This window comes from Aquarana catesbeiana, linkage group LG02, assembly GCF_042186555.1.
Source record: "Aquarana catesbeiana isolate 2022-GZ linkage group LG02, ASM4218655v1, whole genome shotgun sequence".
NCBI lineage: Eukaryota > Metazoa > Chordata > Amphibia > Anura > Ranidae > Aquarana > Aquarana catesbeiana.
The window spans coordinates 486,484,766-486,508,558 of NC_133325.1; positions in this window are offsets into that span (position 1 = coordinate 486,484,766).

Consider the following 23,793-nt stretch of genomic DNA (forward strand, 5'->3'; position numbering starts at 1 on the left):
AGCCACTAACAATAATAATTGTGTTCTCCCGGCAAGGACGGTTCCCTGCAACCCCCCCCCCAGCCCCATCACAAAAGAAGTCCCCACCTAAAGGCCACCGCTTACTGATGCATTTCACCATTACAAGGTTAGTCATAAAATGGGATCCCATAGCCCTGATACGCTCAGAGCAGGGACAAGAAGTTTGTGGAGCAGAACTTGATCTTTTGAATGTACAGTATATGAAAATATCTACTTTAAATCAACACTGAGTCAGTGGGTCGAAGTGCAGTACTAATGATGCTGAGGTTCTAATCCACCCCTGAATAAAAACTGGCCACTATTATTTCTCTGTGAATCAAGGTCCATTAGTAAAGGCAGTGGGGTGCTTCTTCACCTTTTTTTGAGAATTATCTATTATAGCCTAACTGCTATTTCTTTGGGTTAGAGGAGGGATCTCCAAAATGGGGACCAGATGCTGCCCTTTGCCTTCCTTTATCTTTTACCTTGGGTCACTATTCTTTTCACTGACACCAATGATGGGGCACTATTCCTAACACTGACACCAATAATGGTGCACTATTCCTCCCACTGACACCAATGACGGGGCACTATTCCTCCCACTGGCACCAATGATGGGACTAGGGTTGCCATGTGCACAGGATTCACCTGACAGTCCAGGTTTAGAATCATGTGTCTGGGTTTCAGGCAGACTGAAACCCAGACACATTATTCAGACCGGGCTGTAGCTCTCCAAGTAACCAAGATAGTTACACACAAATCTGCTGCTGTCTGGGAGCTGCAGGTGGCTGTCTGGGGGTAGGTTCTGCATCATTGGGAAGCAGGGTGACGATGTCAACAGTGGGTGTTTGACAACACCCACTGTTTGCTGCTGCACACTAAGCGCACCACATTACTACTCTCCTTGGGGCACCCAAAGGTGTACCAGGCTGCTAAAGTGTTCGGGTTTGGCTTGAAGAAAAGGTGGCAACCCTAGATGGGATGCTATTCCTTCCATCGCTGACACTAATGAAGGGGCACTATTTCTCCCACTGACACCAATGATGAGGCACTATTTCTCCCACTGACACCAATGATTGGGCACTAGTCCTCCCACTGACACCAATGATGGGGCACTATTCCTCCCCCTAATACTAAGAATGGGGCATTGTTTACCCCCCCCCCCCCACTGATGGCCAGGACATTTTCTACTCCCACACCCCCTAAAGTTCACAGAATAGTAAACTGGCCCTTTGATTAGAAAATGTGGAGACCCCTTGGTTAGAGTTTCTCAGTGATGATGATGTGGTGGTATCTTACATCAGTAGGGGTTCTTGCCACTCTTATATCCAGTGCTGTATATGAAGAAATGCAATTTCATACAGCACTATTCCTCAGCTCTGAAAAAAATGGCATTATATGCAGGATAATTCCTACTTATTGTACGGAATTCAGGTTTTCACATACACAAAGTGCTAGTTATGTAACAAAAACTGTTCAGATATATATATGTTAAATACAAATTATTACCTTCTTGCATGCAGCAATGCACATCAAATCACTAAGCATCAAAGACAGCTTGGTGCGTATGTGTACAAGCTCTTAAAATGTCACAGGAATTTTACAAACTGCAGGGGTGGCAGGGAGTGACAGACACTGAGACTCCTGAGCTAACTTCTGCTGCTTACGGGGATGGTTCAGCTACCTTCATACTTGGCCCTTTTACAAACAGAAGCAGCTCCCTGAGGTCCACCTCCTCCCAGTCCTGTGCGTTCCTTGTTTGTTTGTGGAACCATTTTTCCCTGCTGAACCTCTGTTTAGCAAATTATGTCTGCTAACACCAGGCCATGAAGAGAGTCCAAGAGCAACAGTACGAAAGCATATCATTTACTAAAAACAGAGGGAGATGAACGATGTACCAGTCTTTTCTCTGATCACTCACTGCCCAAACTGGCCACAGTATTTCACCCTACAGTACCGTGGCATTCATGAGGTTAAATTGTATGTAAACTCTAACAATAAATTTCTCTTATCTGCTCCCTTTTGGTCTGTTAAATACACAATTGAAAGCATTTTGTTATATCTGTTTGACAAGGAAGAAAATAGCTGTGCATCCAGTCAGAAATCTTTTGAATTCCTAACTTACTGTGTTCTCATTTGCTACAAACTGTGATCAGTTAGCATGACTGCTGAGAAGCTTAGTCTTGTCTTACCCCCCCACTTATTTAAACCACAACAAAAACCCTTGCCCCCCAAAAAGACACATAGGCCACTTTAAGTTGGAAGTAGGGCAAGGCCACAGCTTTATTGAACATCTTATGCCACGTACACACAATCACATTTTCTGATGGGAAATGTTGGACGTGAGCTTGTTGGCGGTAAGTCCGACCGCGTGTATGCTCCATCGGACAATTGTTGTCGGACTTTCTGCCAACAAATGTGTGTTGTCTGACTTTCCCATTGTGTGTACACAAGTCAGTCGGACAAAAGTACCAAGTACAAACACGCATGCTCGGAATCAAGGATAAGCAGGAAGCGCTTGGTCTTGTAAAACTAGCATTGGTAATGGAGCTATCACATGACTATTGAACTTCCTTTTTATCGGCTCATTCGTAATTGTTGACCAACATTTGTGTGACCGTGTGTATGCAAGACAAGCTGGAGCCAACAACCTTCGAACAAAATTCCATGGTTTTGTTGTCCGATCGTGTGTACGGGACATTAGTATAACATCCTTCAAAATACAAATACCATGCCGGTCACGGTAACACCGTGAGCATCTATAACCAAACAGTATAGTCTAAGAGGCCTGTCTCCACCATCAGTGCGAGACAGGCATTAAACTGACCCCATAACTAACTTGAGGGCATAGCCCAATAAGTAATACCAATTGCTGGCAAGGTAAAACCGCCAAGGAAGCTGTGACAAACACACAACGGGCGGTTGGGTGGGCAACTCTTGTGACGTCAACTTCTCTTGAAAGTAGTGGGACGTGCCTCTGCATAGCCTTTTCTAGAGATCCGGCTAAACCCAGTGACCTCATGCCATTGTAGCCAATCCCAACAGAGCCACTCCGACTCCCTGATTAGGTTGATGACCCGCTTGGTTGCCAAGCATCCAGCAGTCAAGGCTCCCTTTCCCTAGGGTGGGGCGGGTCAAGGGGCCTTCATTGTTCACAGATCTCTCCATTAACTACAAAATACTGCCCTCTATGTTCTAGAGATGGGAGGTGTTATCCTAACACACTCCCAACCCGGAATGATGGCCATGCTCCTCCTAGGTACAATACATAGAAGAAATGTGTTTCTGGCAGAATCACCAGGTGAAAATAAAAAGGAAAAATGTGTGGAAATGACAAAACTCAGCCACCATATCCAGGAAAAGGTAAGCTGCGATACATGTAATATTTGTGTTCTTGGGTTTAGATACACCTTAATAATTCATTGGTCCAAACAAACTATTTCCTTCACTAATGCTTGTGTAGCAAGGTCCCAGGCCTCCTCTGATCTGATGAGAACCTCCAGGGCCGGGAACAGCTGATATCCTTCTGTATGTAGTGGGTTGTGAGGCATGGTAGGTGCAGAGTTGTTAAAGTTATTGGGTGCCAGACACTTCTTGGATGCAAAAGAAAGTTTATTTCTCTTAACAAAAGTTTTTTTGGGGGAGAGAGGGTTAGGGCCAGGACACCCTTAGGTAGTTGCAAGATTTATTGCAAGACTCCGAGACTTCAAAAGGAGGGCAGCCATGCAGAGAAAGGCATCCAGCAAGACGCCACATCTGCATGTGTAGGAATGCTGACTCCTAAGGCAACAGTCTTTAACAGTTCCAAACACAAGGCTTAACAGTTCCTTAACTTTCACTGCAATCATTCCTTGTAGTTCTTCAGCACACTAAGCTCCCAGTCTCTTACTAGACCCACTGATTCACTGCCACTGAATCCCTTGAGCTCCTTCAATCTTCACAGTGGCATCTTCCTGAAGCGTCACCCCTGCTTCTCTTCTGGGTCCCTAGCTTGGCACTCTAGATACTGCTCAAGCTTCACCCACAATGACCTGCTCGGTCCCTAGCTTGACATACAAGGCTGCTCTGCAACTCTGCACCTCTGCTAACTGGGTCCCTGGTTTGATTCCCACTGAAGTTTCCCAATTCTTCGTCCCTGGTTGGTGAGAATACTGCTCCGGTACTTGCTTCAGTTACTCACTGTGGTCCCTGGTAATTAGGTGGACAGTCCCTTACTGGCGACAGCTTCCCCTCTACCTCTGACCACGACAGGTTCTCTGGCCAACAGAACATCACTTCTGGTTGTACTGCAAGCCGCAATCACAACCCTGTGCTGCTCTCTTGCTCCTAAATAGGCCCTCAGACAACCCAGCAGCCAGATGTGCCCCATCTCTGGCCTAGCAACCTGGGCAATACAACACATGTCCACCCAGACAGTCATCCAGGTGGCACAGAACCTAGATCACCTGACTCCACCCGAATATATAGGCTCTCCCAGCAGGCCAAGGGATTCAAGAAAACCCATGCCCATTGGCTGAGATTCCACATATACCCATAACCTGACCTTGCCTTTCCCTTCTCATATCTTTTTTTTTTCCCTTCTCAATAGATCTCTAGCAATCAACCAGGATAATTATTCCTGGCAAGTAGATTTGTGAGCAACAACCCTGCCTAAACGCCAGGGTGCTACATCTGCAACCCCTATCATGCTCTATAAACTGTATGTGGCATCGGCTACATACAATATGCTGTACTGTGTTTTGGCAGTGGTACAGGAATGTCCCATCTCGTTCCTGGAACAATATTGAGTCAGGCTAAACGTTGCTCAGCCATTCACAGGAAGCTTTGTATTTTTTAGAATGAATATAAGGCTTTCTCTGATTGGCTGAGGTGGAGAGGCAGGCGGATGACGTGTCTATCCTATGGGAAAATAAATGTTTTTTACATAAAACCATATCACTTTAATAAGTGAGTTTTCCATACTGATATTGTTTTTAGTTTTTTTGTGATTTTTTTGTAAACTGACATTTTCTAACTGTATACTAGATTATGATATTATATTGTGTTTTATCTTTATATAGTTAGATATTGCTTATTTTCGGTATAATAACAAACAGGTGATCTGAATCTTTTTCACTTTTTTTTTTATATTCATACTTACCTAGGTGGATGCAGCATCGGTCCAATGCTGCATCTGTCCCCCGGCGCCTCTAACACTGAGAACTGAGCGATCAAACACCGCCGATCGCTTGGTTCTCCCAGCACCCCGAGCAGAGAGCTGGTGATGTCTGTCAGCAGTTCTCTGCTCTGCCCCTCCTCGCTCACTGGAGCACTGAGCTGTGGAGGGGGTGGGAGTGGCCGGCTCAGCAACGCAGAGAGGCTGAGTCAGGTATCGGTCCAGGGATCTGGGCAGATCCCAACTCCGTGGTGGTGATGACGTGGAGCCTGGACCGACTCTGGGATGTCAGCAGAGAGGGGACTTCAGCCCTCTCTCTGATGAAAACGGGTCACAGGCATGCAGAACGAACTGCACTCTTGTGATCCACAGGAGTACAGCCAAACGAGCTTTGACTGTACTTCTACTTTAAGTACATTAGAGCAGTGGTTCCCCACCTTGGATATAAGTACCCCTACGGGTACCGCCAGGGTGTTTAGGGGTATTGGAAAAACATTCATACAGTATGGTTGTGTGACTGTAGGTCGCTAAGAGACATTAGGCAACCCAGGCCACAGTGGGCAGGAGGAAGAGGAGAGGAACAATGTCAGCCTTATCTAGGATAGGTGGCCCAGCTGTACAACATAATACATTTTCATGGTGCGGGCTGCATGGCTGCATGGCGTTATTGGATGTTTATAGTGCTGGCACCCAGCAGGCATTCAAAAAACATGACTTCTCACCAATCCCATTCCCCTTTACATCCAGTCATTGGCAATATGGTGTTTACTTTAGGCTTCTTTAATTTTCCTACTCAACAAGCCATATCAAGCCTCTCACTTTCTTTTTTTCAGGACCCTCATCCATGATAAAGGGTATAGAGAACCTTGAAGGTTCATACCACCTAAACTTCTGGAAAGCCTTACAACTCCACCAACTCCACCACCTTTAGCAGCCTTTTCCAGACCTTTACGACTTTCTAAAAGCTCTGCATGGATGCTGACCCACTCAGACAACAGTGGGAGACAGACCTACAGATGATCCAGCACACATGAAAGAGGAGGCCCTAGCATCCTCACCACTGTCAGTCATACAAACAGCACTAAGGGAACTCGCCCTGGTCGTGACCTCTTTAAGCAAGAGCTGTGCTCACTCAAACAAGATTCGGTCCACTCCCCCAAGGGTGAGAACTCGTTATGGAGGACCACAAATGCTGGCGCCGCGGTGTTGCCATTTTGGACATGTAAGCAAGAACTGCAGCTGACCTGAATTCAAAAGCTCAGGCAGGCCGCCGGTAAATAAGTGGCTTCTAGCGTAGAGGGACAACCCCTGGGACAGTCAACTTAAGGTCCCAGCAAACCAAGATCTATGGTTGTGTCAAGTCCAGTGGTGGCTGCCCTCATTATTGGTCAAAAGGTCCTATGCCTGTCATGGAGTATGACTTCTACGCCCAGCGATTTGGGACACAAGACCAACTGGACCTCTCCTGGCTATCCCTCAAGGCGACCAGCAATTTGCCAATCTTGGTTAAAGGAGTCACCTGGATGAGGATCCAGATTGATGATCAAGTGGTGGACCAAGTAGGCGTAGTGGACTCGCAGCCCAGTAAGCACAGCAGTGCCTATTGTTCTGGGCATGAACATATTAAAGGATCTGGACCTGTCCCACTTACTGGCCAAGTTTGAACCTTTTGGCTGGTGTGCATGGGGCTGCAGTCTGTGAGCTGTGTGGCTCAACGTCACACCACCGTTTAAAGCTCATCAAAAATTGCCCGAACAAGTAGGGGTCGTTCATAAGCCGCCCGAGTGAAAACGACTCCTGGCACCCCTTTAAGAGGTAGTCTGGTCTCTTCCCCTTGGGGCTCACAAGAAACTTCAAGGGGCCACAGTAATGGTGGAAACCTGCATCAGAGAGGTAGTTCCAGGGGCCTGGCTAGTTGCACGCACTTTGACTGAAGTTCACAAAGGAAAGGTCCTGGTCAGCTCATCAACCTGGGGACAACTCCAGTTTCACTTCCCAACCATGCCACTTTAGCAGACCTATTTGTAGTGCCCCGTCACTGCATCTCGGAGGCTCGGAGGAGTAAAGGCAATTTGTGCTCCACTACATGCAGCCATGTCCTCATTGGATGAGTCACAATACAAGTTGCTGCTGGAACAACTGGACATTCCTTTTCGAGACTATCCTCTACTGCAGCAGAGACTGCTTCACCAGCTACTTGAAAAGAATCTACTGATTTTTGCTGCCGGCCCGGAAGCCTACGGCTTTACTGAAGCCATTGATCACCCAATCCATACGGGGAATTTTCCACCCATTCCTCTCTGTGTTGTGCCAGGAGGTCAAAGACTTGCTCTGTAACATGCTACAGAGCGAGAGTGATTCAAGAGAATTGTTATCCGTGGGCTGCTCCAGCAGTTCTGGTGCAAAAAAAAAAAAATGGAAGTCTGCGGTTTTTCATAGAGTAATTAAACGCCTGCACTCATCGGGATACTTACCCGTTACCCCGGGTAGAGGAGTCACTTATGGCATTGGGTCAAGCCAAGTACTTCTCCACCCTTGACCTGGCAAATGGCTACTGGCAGGTTCCAGTGCGAGATCAAGATTGTAAAAAGACTGCCTTTTTTGCACTTCTGGGAGTGTTTGAATGTAACCATATGCCTTTGGCCTTAGCAATGCCCCCAGCATGTTTTAGCACCTAATGGAGAGGAGCCAAGGAAACTTTAACTTTGAGACTATGCTGGTCTACTTGTATGATATCATTATCTTCACCAAGACCTTTGAGGATCTTGTCAAGTACCAGGTGTTGTTAAAAAATACCAAGAACAAGACAGGCAGTAAGCTGGAGTCCAAGTGAGAACTTACTCCCTATCAGGTTGAACAACAACCTTTCCCTCTGATTCCAGTGTATGACTTTATCTCAGAGGAACCTAATTCTGTCAAGAGACATCTCCATCGCAACCTGCTAAGGCCCTGGGTGCTAAGAGGCTAAGCGTTACTGCTCTGCCAAGACAACAGGCGATAGGAAGATAAATAATCCTGTGGATGTCCCACCTGTACAGGAAGTCCCTGCTGAATGGTACCTGCCTCCTCTCTTGCTCAAGCCTCCAGCCTCTCCTGATGTGGAAGCAGAAAGCCATAGTGCAGCGACTAGGGATAGTCCAGCCACTCCTGAAAGTTCCAAGGATTGTCCAGAATCAACTGAGGATTCGGACTTGGGCCCAGGTGACAGAGGTATGTAAGGCCTGATTGACCCCTATCCACCTGTGACCTTGGAGTCACAGCCAGATCAGAATCATTTGCAACCTGACTCCCCAGAGGGTACTGTTGCCCGTTGGCCTCTACGGTCTAATCGCAGCCAGCTTCCTGCAAGATACTCTGATTATGTTGGTTGAACCTGTATCTGTTATGCTTTAATTATGTTCATGATTGCAGGAGGGGCTGGACTATCCGTAGTCGGTGCACTATGGCTTTCTGCTTCCACATCAGGCCCATAAGGTAGGTAAATAAGTTGATGTGTATGTCCAAGGTATCACTTAGTACCTGAAAGTGCCAGTGCCAGTTCCAGTTCCAATTGTACTCTAATGCCCTGTACACACGATCGGATTTTCCAACGGAAAATGTGTGATAGGACCTTGTTGTCGGAAATTCCGACCGTGTGTAGGCTCCATCACACATTTTCCATCGGAATTTCCGACACACAAGGTTTGAGAGCTTGCTATAAAATTTTCCGACAACAAAATCCGTTGTCGGAAATTCCGATTGTGTGTACACAAATCCAACGGACAAAGTGCCACGCATGCTCAGAATAAATTAAGAGACAAAAGCTATTGGCTACTGCCCCGTTTATAGTCCCGACGTATGGATTTTCCGACAACTTTGTGTGACCGTGTGTATGCAAGACAAGTTTGAACCAACATCCGTCAGAAAAAATCCATGGATTTTGTTGTCGGAATGTCCGATCAATGTCCGACTGTGTGTACAGGGCATTATACATATAGTGGAAACAAACATACATGTCCTGTAGTGCACCAAAATGCAGAAAAGAGTATGATTGCCTTGTGCATTATGGTGTTCTGCATTGCCAAAAATTGTGTAAGTATGTTTTTTTTTCCTGCGTTGAAGCATGTTGAGAGCCCTTTCAAACTAAATGGGCTGTTTTAATAATGAAATATACCTCCATGTACAAAAATGTGTGCATTATCATGCAGGCATTTAGGTGTACAAAGGTCTAAATTGCAGTTCCCCTTTTGCTGTAAAATTTGGGAAAAACCCCACTATATGTTTATGTGTTTCCATTCACACAGCACACAATAATAATAATAATAATAATAATAATAATAATAAATTCTTTCAGCCTTTGGGAAGACTGCCAGTTTCCCTGCAAGTGAAAACGCAGAGACAATACAGGCTGTGTTTCCATTCATTAACCTCCCTGGCGGTATGATTATTTCAGATTTTTGAGGCTCAAAGCGGTACATTGTTTTGCATGGAAATTTGGCGTTTTATATTGTAGGCCTGTAATTCTTAGGAATAACCCACTTAAATCTGTCCAAACAAGAGTCTAGTAGACATCCCGGGTATGATAAAGTTTGAAACATGAAATCATAAATTATAATATAATAAATAACTATAAATAATTATAACAAATAATAATATAATAATAATAATACAAATTATTCAATAATGTAATCAAATCAAAAACACTGAAATTTGCTCAGTTGCAGAATTGTTGCTGTCATTACTTTCAGTGTTTGATGACGGATTTCCCCACAAATCACTATCACTCAATTCTACAAGTGATTCTAATTTATTATCGTTGTTTTCTAGCTGGTCTAAAACCGCTTTTGATATAAAGGGACACTTTTTGATTGCTATGGACAATCTCCAGTTTCCAGGCAGAAATAACAGTATTTATTACTACATGCAGGGCACTGGACAAACCCCTAGGGACAAAAGGGAGGTGAAATAATGTGATACAGTAATGTAATCTGTAAGATTACAATGTACTGTATGTGTTGTGTGTTTTTTACTTTTTGAATTTGGCGCCGTTCTCCGTCCCCGTGCGTCGCACTGCTCGCAGGGGATGGAGCTCAGCACTGTGATAGATCCGGCGGAGGACACAGCGGGGAGACATCGCAGGATCCTGGGGACAGGGTAAGTAACTTTGCCTGGATCCTGCGATGCGATCCCGAGTGTGGCTCGGGGATACTGCTTTTGGTACTAAAAATTCACCCCGAGCCACACACAGGAATACCGCTAAGGAGGTTAACATACAATGCAGAACCCAAGCCCTGAGATCTTTGACCCATTGTAAGGATGATCTGTTTTCAGCCTAGTTTACAACTAATAATGAGCTCCCCAGCACAGTACAGACAGGATTGATTATGGTAAAAATGAAACCTCTGACATGAAAAATGAACAAAGCACAGTGTGTACCTGCTTCAGTCCAAAGTACAGTGTCATTTCTCTCGGCTCTGTCATTCCTTTGCTACAGTATCTGCATAACTGACTTCTAAGCTATACTGTTGACACCAGACAATCTCAGGAGACAGCGCCCCCCCCCAATAGCGCAAAGCAGGGGATTGACAGCCTCTGCTGTGCATGTTTTCCTATGGTATTGTGTGTGTGCAGGGAGGGTAGATCCCTTCCCTGCACTCAGGGTTCAGGTTACATAGATCTCTCCTCTCTAGTCTGCCGCAGCATGTGACATTAGATCCCCACCCCCTGTCTACTGGAGATGAGAAAAAGCCTTTGATCTCTGTTTTTTAGAAAGATGTACAGGAGAGGGGGCTGCAGATAAACAGGTACAACTCATGTTGGAGGATTTACTTAATCTCTGTGTATCACATGAGGCTAGTCACTTCACTGGGTATATGTGAGGGTTTACAACCATTTTAAACTCCGCCCCAAGACTCTTCCTAAAGCTGGCTATACACTGTAAGATATCTCTCTCTTCTTTACTGGGCTGGGCTTCCCGGGGGAATCACTTAATTCCCCCATCAACATTAGTATATCTGAACAGTGCCTGCATCTGTTCAGGAATTCTGACAGCCAGAAGAAGGAATGAAATAAATCTATGGGTGTATGGCCAGCTTTAGTATCATTTTTTTTTACTGGGGCCTGACATTCCTTGGCTAAGGCTTGCTACCTACCAGTCCATATTTCCATGAAGTGCTGAGTAGACATTAGGAGCCCTACCATTAACCGCAATATGTGTATATATATACGGTTTTCAAGTGGTTTACCCGGATTATGGCTGAAGATATCAGCCATAGCCCCTGTTTCGTGTTTTGCAGCTGGTGGTTGGCTTTCTAAAGAAACTGGACTGAGCGGCTCATGAGCCCCTGGAACGGATTCTGAAGCAGCGGGAGGGGATGTCCCTGTCCCGCTGCTCGCCGGCCGTGTTTCTCGGGTTTACTGTTTCCACCTGTTCTCCTGAGAAATGCGAGTGGCTGCTCCCATAGGCAGTCAAAGAGTTAATACTCTTTGATCGACTATATGGCCTTGTTGGACCGGACCGACGTCATGACGTCACTTTCGGTCCAGGCTGGAAGTACATTTTTTATTTTTTTAAGCAAAAGATCGAAAAAAAATTACTTTGGGGATCTTTTGCTTTTAAAAAGGTATAGAAGAAATTTTGGATCTTTTGTCTACAGATCTCTCCATAAAGAGGACCAGTCATCCTTATTTCTATTACAAGGGATGTTTACATTCCTTGTAATAGGAATAAAAGAGATTAAAAAAAAAATGAAAAGGGACAGTATAAAAAAATAAATATATAAATAAATAGAAAAAAAAAAAAAGTAAAATGCTCCCCATCCCTCCGTGCTCGTGTGCAGAAGCAAACGCATACATAAATTGATCACACAATCACACATATATAAACGACATTCGCACCACCCATGTGATGTATCACCCCGAACGTTAGAGCAAGAGCAATAATTCTAGCGCTGGAACTCCTCTGTAACTCTAAACAGGTAAACTGTAAAGGCGTTTAAAGCATTGCCTATGGAGATTTTTAAGTACCGTAGTTTGTCACCATTCCACGAGTGTGTGCAATTTTAAAGCCGAGATGTAAGGTATCTATTTACTCAGTGTAACATCATCTTTCACATTATACAAAAAAAGTGGGGTAAACATCGTGTTTGCTTTTTCTTTAATTCATTAAAGTGTATTTTTTTCCCCAAAAAATTGGGTTTGCAAAACCACTGACATAACAAAATTGCAACAATTGCCATTTTATTCCCTACAGTCTCTGCTTGAAAAAAAAAAAAAGGTAATATTTGGGGGTTATAAATAATTTTTTTAGCAAAAAATGCTGATTTAAACTTGTAAACAAAAAGTGCTAGGAAAAGCCTGGTCGGCAAGTGGTCCGCTTCTGATTCCGGACCAGCCGCCGCAGTTTTACTGTGGCAGGTTGGCTCCCCTGCGTGAAACCACGTTACTGTACGTATAGCAGGCGTGCGTGCCCGCTGCACAGCGGGGGGTGCTGATGCTCCTGGCCGACTGTCCCGTTGACTGCTGGCCACGAGTGATTGTGACCAGGAGACACAGAAGTATAAACACACACTTCCCTGTTCTGTTCTGACATAAGTGACAGATCGTGTGTTCCTATTAGCTAGGAACCACGATCTCTTCCTCTAGTTAGTCCCTCCCCCTTCAGTTAAAATCACCTCCCAGGGAACACAGTTAACCCCATCACTGCCCCCTAGTGTTACCCCCTTCACTGCCAGTGACATTTTTACAGTAATCAATGCATTTTTAATTGCACTGATCGCTGTAATAATGCCAATGGTTCAAAAAATGTGTCAAAATTGTCTGATGTGTACGCCATAAAGTCGCAGTCAGGATAAAAATTGCAGATCGCCGCCATTACTAGTAAAAAAAAAAATAATAATAAAAATGCTATAAATCTATCCCCTATTTTGTAGATGCTATAACTTTTGCGCGAACCAAACAATATACGCTTATTGCAATTTTTTTTACCAAAAATATGTAGAAGAATACATATCGGCCTAAACTGAGAAAAAAATTTGTTTTTTTATATATTTTTGGGGGATATTTATTATTGCAAAAAATAAAAAATAATGAGTTTTTTTCAAAATTGTCGCTCTTTTTTTGTTTATAGCGCAAAAAATAAAAACCACAGAGGTGATAAAACACCACCAAAAGAAAGCTCTATTTGTGGGGAAAAAAAGACGTCAATTTTGTTTGGGAACAACGTTGCACGACCGCGCAATTGTCAGTTAAAGCGACGCAGTGCCGTATCGCAAAAAGTGCTCTTATCAGGAAGCGGGTAAATTCTTCCGGGGCTGAAGTGGTTAAATAAAGAAATGGCACTTGGCATTTAATTTGCTGACTGATGTTACATAGTAATAGCAATGCAAATCAAGTAACTTCAGTTGCCATTATAAACCTGGTAAAAGTTATATATTATTTGCATTGGAAACTGGGTAGCAAGCATATGTCCATCTAATCTATGTTTATATTTATCCTGATTTTGCTACTCGCAATTCATTCACTAAAACCAAGATTACAAATTCTTTAGCATCACATTGGCACTGTGAACATATGCTGTGCAGGAGTTTATTTACGAAACCATATGTAATGTGAAAGCAGGCTTGGGAGGAAATGATATCAGATGTATGGAAAAACAACTGTCACATCTGTAGCATAGGAAATGACTTTGCTCATTTCAATATAAGAAATTCAATTCTGTAGTGGGCATTGTCTATTTTAACCTATAAGTATGTACAGTATATTCTTTTTTTACATTCATTTATTGCAATGAATGGGTCTACTCTTGCTTTAAAGTCCAGGACCAAGCGGCGCACGGTGCACATTTGGAAAGCATAAAGCTGTGCTTTATTAATATGCTGGTCATTTTTTTCTTTTTCATTTAACCCTTTCAGCGTCGTAAGGTCTATGCCAGCAGCACTTTTAAACACACTCTTGGCTGTCCAGCAGACTTTCATCTTTCTGTTGGAAGTGATTTAGGCGACTGTAAAGCATCCTGATCACTTCCACACATCCCAAAAATTCAGTTTGTATTTGATCAGCTTCAGTAGGGTCCAGAAGTGATATTAGGGGTCTAATAGACCCCTGATGTATCCTTAAAGAGGACCTGTCATTTGTACATTCAGCCTATGAGCTGACCGTCTTATCCTAAAGTATTTAACATTTTATTGGGGGGTGTTCAGTTAAAGTGTCTGTAAACCCCTATATATACCCAGTGAAGTGACTGGCTTCAGGTGATACACATAGATGAAACAAATGCTCCTACATAAGCTGTACCTGTATATCTGCAGTCTTCTCTTCTCTACACCAATTCAAAGTCCATTTTATAAAGCTTGTCTGAAAGTTCTGAAAACGGGGGCAGAGAGCTGAATTTAAACACTGCAGAGCTCTGTGAGCTGAGCCCTGAGAGCTAATTGCAGGGAAGGGACACACACCCTTCACACAGCACTCAGGAACAGAACTATCGATCACATGTTAATCCCTCCCCTGTCACCTTTTTTCTCTCGGTGTCAAGAAGAAAACTTGTCAGAAGTGATTCATGCTCATAGCAAAATGAAGCAGCAGATATAAATCACTTAAAGTGGAGGTATACTTCACTTTTGAACTTGTACCTACAGGTAAGCCTATAATAAGGCTTACCTGTAGGTACAGTGAATATCTCCTAAACTTACACAGTTTAAGTAATATTCACAAGCGATGCTCTTGGCAACGTCACCGAGCCGAGTGCTCCTGCACTCATGCACAGGAGTTACATCACCACTGCTCCAGCTATTCATACAGCCAGAGCCCGTGAACCCGGAAAGGAAGACCGGGTGAAGATGGCAGCACTGGGGATTCATAACAGCACTGTGCAGGAGGTATCCACTCTACTGGTAAGTCTGTCATAATGTACTAGTATGCGGTGCAGCATACTAGTACATTATGACTTAACCCTACAGGGGGGCCCCAGTTAATTTTTGTTTCATTGGCGGTTTACTACCGCTTTAATGCTCTTAGTTGAAACAAGTAAACACTATAGAGGGGTATGCTTTGTTATATGCTATATTTCATGGCTGAGGTTTAAAATCACTTCAACTCATGCAACAGTTGATGTCAAAGTGTCCGCATCTACAATCAGGGCTGCTGATAAGACAGTACATCCAGCCCCCCCTGTACTGGGCCCGGGCCCCATCAGTTCATAAGGGGGGCCCGGGCACTTGTTGAGCAGATGGTCTGGCTGTATTGTCTTATTGCAGACACCAATCCTCTTCTACATCCCCCTGCAGTGCTGCCAGCTTCTCCTCTTCTTTCCCCACTGGCTGCACTGCAGAGGGATTGGTTTTAGCACATGCGTCCCTTCCATCTGCTGTCCAGGCCCCCTGTGTGCCCATTTCCCCAGCATTGCTGCCAGCTTCCCTTCTCTCCTCCCCCACCTGTAGCTGCTGTGGGAGAGAGAGAGAGAGAGAGAGAGAGAGAGAAAGAGAGAGAAATACAAATTTTACAGTGTTGCTCTTAAAAAGATAAATGTATCTGTTTATATCTTTTATATTGTTAGGATTGGTGTTTTATTTCTCTTTATAATCAGATCACATTGCTGCGATGTGATTTTAACATGATTTTCAGTGCAATTATGTAGTTTGAATTTGCATATTCTATGGGGCCAAATTGCACCGTAAATCACACCAAGGAAGCACAGGAACCTTTTCCAAACTCAAAACATGCTGAGTCACATAGATGAGAATGGGCACCATTGAATATAATGTGTTTTCCTTTGTCATGCGACTCTGTGACTCAAGTTGCATCAGAAGTTGCACCAGTGGGAACCAGCATTGTCTAGTTCTGTCTGTCCCTGTTCTTTCAGCCTTGATTCTTCCATCTTACACCTGTGTCCTATTTGTTATTGTGTTTGGACCCATTTACAAGCCATTGCTAGAGTGCCATAAGAGACCATATGTACTGACTCCCACACTTTAGACCCCTTTCACACTGGAGGCGTTTTTCACGAGCTTTAGCACTAAAAATAGCGCCTGAAATAAGCCTCATCTGCAATCCCGGTGTGAAAGCCGGAGTGATTTCACACTGGGCGCTGCGCTGGCAGGATGTAAAAAAAAGTCCTGCAAGCAGCATCTTTGAGGCGCTTTAGGAGTGGTGCATACACTGCTCCTAAAGCGCCCCTGCCCATTGGAATCAATGGGCAGCACTGCCAAAGCACCTGCAAATAGCCTTGGCAGCAGCGCTTTTAGACCTTTATTCAGCCACTAGCGGGGGTTAAAAGCACCCTGCTAGCACCCGAAAAGCGCCGCAAAAACGTTGGTAAAGCGCCGCTAGGACTAGCAGCGCTTTACTGCCGACGCCCCCATGCTGGCAGTGTGAAAGGGCTCTTAAAGCGTATCTTAACCCAAAAATAAATGTAATATGTTGCAGCTGGCCAGTCCCTAGATGTGATGGCTGCATTAGCATTTATTTTTCAAACTACGTGCATTTTTGTAGCAAGTAGAAAAAACCTGCCAGAAATGCAGTGTCACTGTCACTTCATGTGTGCTGGAAAGATAGCATTAACCATGCTATCTTTTATAAATTACTAGTCTCATCAATTCAGTATGTAATGAAGAGAAATCTTTGAAGTCCAGCCTGTATGACAATTTTGCCTCTTAGTTACCATGGAGAAGTAAGTGTAGACATGAAGGGGTAAAAAGTAGGTTGTAACATTTTTTGTTTTGCATTTGCTCCTATTTATTTGTATTGACTTTGACTTCTGTTCCTGTCTGTATGTTAGCTTGTTGGGTAAGTTATATCTGTCTGTTCATGTTATCTGTCATGTACAGGCACTCCAAAAGATTCTTTTTGTCTTTACAGCTAAGCAATCCCAAAGGCCATATGCTGGGTCTGGGAGTTGCTCTGCCAGACAAGTTCCCTGTGAATTTTCAATGATGCTGGAGAAGACCTGATGCTCTTGTGCCCTGGCTAACCCTGCAGTGTACCTGCCCTCCTGCGTGCCCGCAATGTGCTCGGATTTCTGTTACTCAGAACTCATTGCTGGTGGTCAGCATTTTACATCCAATTCACACTATAAAGGATGCTGTGTAAAGTCTGCAGTGTCCCACAGAGTGTCTGCATTCACAAATGAGCATTTTCAGCTTGTAAAAGGCCCAAAAAACGCCAGAAAAATGCCCAACAAGCAAAATTCACATCTGAGCATTTTGTAGCCTAAAGCAAAATGCCTGAAGCTCAAAAAAGTACATGAGCTTCTTTTTGGGCAGATTACAGGCGTTTTTTCTGCTTTTCACATTGGTGACCTTTTGACCTGTGCAAAATCGTGGCAAAAAAACGCAGTAAAAATTGCGGTTAAAAACATACGACTTTCTGCCTGAAAAGGAAACATTCAGGTGTGAATGCAGCCTAAAGGGTTAGCTCACCTTTACCAAAACCAAAATTATAATAGTGAAGTCCATAGACCACGACCAACCGATTCTTCAATCCAGTGCACAGTAAAATAACAGTTCTGGGAATAAGAAGGGGGGTGCCGTCCTCCACCAATCTAAGCAAACATCCTACTCACCACCGAATGAATCTGACACCCATGACAAATGTCAAACACGCAGAGAATGTATATCACAATGTCCCCACCGAATATAGGCGTCTCTCCCCAATGATGTGGCCAAACAGGATTTGTAAATCAGGAAACGAAGAAAAGCTCCTAAAATGGAGCCGGTACGCTAAGTTGTGCTCCACCTCTGCTCCAACCACGATGGCGGAAGTGACGTATCACCTATGTAACCCGATGCATTTCGTCAGCACATCTGACGTCCTCAGGGGTCATGTGATCCAATGACCTTATGACATCACATGACCGCTGAGGACATCAGACCTGCTGGCGAAACGCGTTGGATTCCGTACGTGATACGTCACTTCCGACATCGTGGTTGGAGCGCAACTTGGCGTACCGGCTCCATTTTATGTGTTCTTAATGGAATGAGTAGATTTTTCAAATAAACGGCTACAAGCTGTACTATGAGGAGCTTTTCTTTCTTTTCCTGATTTACAAATCCCGTTTGGCCACATCGTAAGGGAGAAATGCCTATATTTGGTAGGTACATTATGATATACGTTCTCTGCGTGTTTGACATCTGTCATGGGTGCCAGATTCATCTGGTGGTGAGTAGGATGTTTGCCTAGATTGGTGGAGGACGGCACCCCCCTTCTTATTTACAGAACTGTTATTTTATTGTGCACTGGATTGAAGAATTGTTTGGTCGTGGATTCATGGTCTATGGACTTCACTATTATAATTTGATTATAGTTAAAAAGTTCATTTATATCATTTGTCACATGTATATGTTTTATGAGTAATTTATTTTACATGATTTGGTTCTATTGAGCGTGGTATGAAATTTATTAATTTCTATTTCACTACTTTAACTGGCAATTGTGTGTTCATGCAACACTGTACACAAATTACATACATTTTTAGCTTTGTTTTTTTTACACAAATAGAGCTTTCGTTTGGTGGTATTTGATCACTACTTTTTTTGTTTTTTTTTTGCAATATAAAAGAAAAAAGATGAAAAATTAAAAAAATAAAAACACAATTTTTATTTTCTGCTAACAAACATCCAATAAAATTTTTAAAAAATCTAATTTCTTCATGAATTCAAGCCAAAATGTATTCTGCTACATGTTTTTGGTAAAAAAAAAATCCCAATAAGTGTATTTATTTATTTGCTTTGCATTAAAGTTATAGCAGATACTGTTTTCAAATACTAGTAATGGTGGTGATCAGCGACACTGACATCAATAGTGACACTAATACAGTGATCATTGCTAATACTATACACTGTCACTGTACTAATTACACTGGCTGGGAAGGGGGTTAACATCTAGGGGCGATCAAGGGGTTAAATGTGTTCTGAACTGTTTACTATGTGAGTTATGTGCTGTTTTTACTAAGCAATCTTGCTGTAAAAACAGCAAGATCGCCTGTCAGTATTCGGAGCCGGTGTTGTTTACAGCACAGAGCTCCCTTCCCTGAATGATGAAGCTGATCAATGGGTGGCCACCTACACATGTAACATTTGTGCGCATTTAGGCGCGCTTAGTAGCACTTAACATTTTTCTGCTTTTCAGCTCCTATCCTGAATACACCTTTGGTGTTTTTTTTTCAGCCTGTAAACGTTCCACTAATATGTATGTAAATGCCTATGTGTACATGGATGCATAGAGGTTGATTTATTAAAGGAAAATAGACTGTGCACCTTGCATTTGCACCCTGCAAGTGCATTTGCTCCAGAGCTAGAGAGCTAAAGCTTCACTATACAAAGAATACCCAATCTAATGTAAGGAAAAAAAAAAAAAAAACAGTATTTTTGCTTGCACGTGATTGGATTATGGAAGTCAGCAGAGCTCCCCCTCATTTACTAAGCTCTGGAGGAACTACACTTGCATAGTGCACAGTCTATTTGCCCTTTGTAAATCAACCTCATAGGCTTACATAGAGATGCTTTTACAGGCTGAGAAATAAAAAGCTTGACGCCTGTAAAAGACAAAATTCAGTCGGACTTGGACTCCTATGCCTCTAAGAGATTTTCATGGTTCGCTAGAATCAACATTCTTCAAACAATAGTAAATCCGCACATTAAAAAAAAAAAATAAGGAAAAAAAAACCCATGCAGCACATACTAGCTCATTATGAAATACTTACCTCAGAACAAAGCCCCCGTATCGGAGCCCGGTCCACGCCGAGGGAGCTGACATCTTTCCCTCGGCGTGTCTTCCTGGTTCGCGGCTTCGGTGCTGTGAGTTACGTCACTAGTTTTCTTCCTGGCAAGGTCTGGCAACACTGCCGGACCTTCAGCCGGGCATTCAGAGCGCATGCGCCGCTGACGTCAGCGGCTGCACGCAAAGGGAATATCTCCTAAACCGTACAGGTTTAGGAGATATTAATTTTACCTACAGGTAAGCCTTATTATAGGCTTACCTGTAGGTAAAAGTGTAGAATTTGGGTATACAACTGCTTTAAGATGGATATTCTTCCTCACCTCTTGTATTTATTCCAGGCGGGGCAGGGGTACCTGATGTCGCTATTTACCATAAGGCATCAATATTTATACTTATTGTTAATCGTTTCCATCATCCCTCCATTGGGCACAACTGGAGGGCCACATGAACCCTATAGACCTTTGTGCTCTTTCGTATATATCTCATTCACTGTTCTCAAGGGCCCCTCAATTCTGGCTGATCTTACTCACCAAACAATTAATATATGGAACACTGCAATACCTACTTTTAAAATATCAAAATATCTGGGCCACATGACTCCCTTCTTCGGAACTCCGACTTTTTTAACAGTCTTTCAGTCAACGGTGTTTGGCCCTTGGACAAACAGAACATAGAAGACTATTTCAAGTCTTCCAGTCAGACCTGACATTGACTGCAGCCTCTTCTTCCTCAATACCTTTGCGTAATTCTATGCAGTGGCTGCAAAGGCAACAGGCATTGTCCTATATACGATCTATTTCTTCGATTTCAGATAATCTTGCCAAACCACCTGCCTTAGAATCTCTGCTATTATATTTCTTCACTATATTCTATTCTTTTGGTGTTGACCTACCCAGACCTCCCCTCGTATATGCAGGCTTGGGAAAAGTATCTTGAACTTACTTTCTCCCCTGAAGAATGGCAAAAACGTTTCACTTTAACACATGAACTGTCAATAGCTATGAAAACTCAAAAAAGGGGTTTAAAGTGATAACCAGATGGTATAGATGCCCTGTTGTTTTACATCACTTTAACCCTGATATATCTGACATCTGTTGGCGATGCCATGCCTCGAAAGGAAACATGCTTCACATCTAGTGGGATTGCCTCCCTGTGCGGATGTTCTGGAAACAAATTTTGGATCTATATTGCAAACCTTTGGATACTTCTACCGATGCGTCACCTGTGAGGGCCCTCCTATCCATGATCCCCAGGCCCCTTAAAGTGATACTAAAGTTTAGTTGTTTTTTTTTTTTTTTAAAAATAACAAACATGTTATACTTACCTGCTCTGTGCAGTGGTTTTGCAGTAGCCCAGATCCTCCACTTCTCGGGTCCCTCTTCGGTGCTCCTGGCTCCTTCCTCCTGTCTAGTGCCCCCAGAGCAAGCAGCTTGCTATGGAGGCACCCGAGTCGAGCTGTTGCTCTGTGTGTCCATTCAGACACGGAACCACAGTTTGGCCCCACCCATCTCTCTCCTGATTGGCTAACTGACTTTGATTGACAGCAACGGGAGCCAACGGCGCTGCTGCTGTGTCTCTGCCAATCAGGAAGGATAGTCCAGGATGGTCGAGAGTCACTCGTGCACATTGCTGGATAGAGATGGGGCTCAGGTAAGTATTGTGGGGGCTGAGGGGGGCTTCTACAGAATGCATTAAGATAAAAAACCTTCTGGCTTTACAACCACTTTAAGATGGTGAAAAAAGACATGCTTAGACATTTTCTTACTGCGGCCAGAGCTGTTATTCCCTGTTACTGGAAACTAACATCTGTACCTTCTCTCGGGGAATGGGCAATCAAATTAGATTCCATCAGAGATTTGGAATGGATGCTGGCACAGGAAATGGAAAAAGAGGAACAGTTTTTTTACACTTGGACTGCCTGGTTGAAGTTACGAAGTTTATCTGAATTTCTGACTTGGGCTAAAGTGGACCCTGTCACTGTTCTCTCTCAGTCATGATGGAGCATCTCTGCTATTTTTTGTGTCCATGTTACTCTCCACTTCACTCTTCAGACCTTTACCCTTTTCCCCAAGTTACCTTTCCCTATTTCCATAGTGCTCCTCCGCCCCCCTTACCCCCTTTTTTTTCTTCCCTCCTCTTTTTTGTTTTTTCTTCTTTTACATTGAAGTTCGATATACACAATATGAATAATACACACATAAATCTGTCCCCTAACGCAATTGTGAAATATATGTGTAGCAGAATCTCTGACCTCTTCCAGTCTAATGGGAACCTTCAAGGCCAAAAATAGCTGACATCCTTCAATATGTGGTGGGTTGTGAGGCATAGTGGGTGCAAAGGTGGTGAAAGTCATTGAGCACCAGACACTTCTTGGATATAAAAGAGGTTTTATTTCTTTGACAGTCCTTTTTATATTTTGCAAGGGAAAGAGGGTTAGGGCCAGAACACACTCAAGTAGTTGCAATTTCAAATGGCAGACTCCGAGACTTCAACAGGACAGCCGTACAGGGAAAGGCCCCAGCAAGGTGCCACTTCTGCATGTGCAGGATTGCTGTCTCCTATGGCAACAGTTCCTAACTCAAAGTAACAGTTCTCTCAGCTGTACTACAACTTCTCCTTTTAGTTCTTCAGCCCCTTGAGCTCCTGGTTTGTCACTGGACCCTCTGATTCACTGACTCTGAATCCTGTGAGCTCCTCAAGGCTTTTGCAGCTGTATCTCCCTCAAGCGTCATCCACGCTTCGCTGCTGGGTCCTTAGCTTGGCACTTCGGATACCTTCAGCTTTACTCCTGCTGACTGGTTCGGTCCCTAGCTTGGCACCAAGGCTGCTCTACAAGCGTCACTTCCACTGGTTGGGTCCCTGACTTGATCACAACCTGAAGTTTCCCGATTCTCCACCGTGCTCATTCGGTGAGAATACTGCTCCGGTACTTGCTTCAGTTACTCACTGTGGTTCCTGGTAAATGCGATTGGTCCCTTAGTGGCGACAGCTTCCCTTCTACCCCCGACCACGACAGGTTCTCCGGCCGGCAGAACCATCACTTTTGGCCCTCACACAGCCTGGCAGCCTGATGCCCCCAGGATAGGCCCAATCTTCAGCCTAGAAGACAATGGATTTTTAGTAATTAACTACAGTAGCTACTCCTGACAAGGAATTTGGTGAGGAGCTCCCTGACTAGACCCCAGGGTGCTACATCCTCCCCCTTCCCAAGAAACTTCGTCTCGGGGTTTGCATAAAAAAAATAATTTGAGCTCCCAGGCCTGAGAGCAGATGTCCTGGCAAAAACTGGGATGGGTAGGGAAACAGGAAAGGGTTAAGAGTATAACAAGATAACAAGTATATGTGGCGTACCACATGAATAAACTCCATTCATATAAAATAGTTAGTCACATATGACATTTAGATATCAATAATTATTTACATTTCAAGGCAGTAAGGCAATAGCATTGCTCCCTGACTATCTAATATATACAGTTGTAACAATGTACAAATGGTTAGTGCTGTTATCCGGCTAGGTCCCTATCTCTCCTTAGTAGGGATGAGCCGAACATCCCCCGGTTCGGTTTGCACCAGAACCTGCGTATTGACCGAAAGTTTGCGCGAACTTTAGAACCCCTTTAAAGTCTATGGGACTTGACCGTTCTAAATCAAAAGTGCTAATTTTAAAGGCTAATATGCAAGTTATTGTCCTAAATAGGGTTTGGGGACCCGGGTCCTGCCCCAGGGGACATGTATCAATGCAAAAAAAAGTTTTAAAAACTGCTGTTTTTTCAGGAACAGTGATTTTAATGATGCTTAAAGTGAAAAAAAAAATTCCTTTAAATATCGTACCTGGGGGGTGTCTATAGTATGCCTGTGAAGTGGCACGTGTTTCTCGCGTTTAGAACTGTCCCTGCACAAAATGACATTTCTAAAGGAAAAAAGTCATTTAAAACTTATGGCTTTAA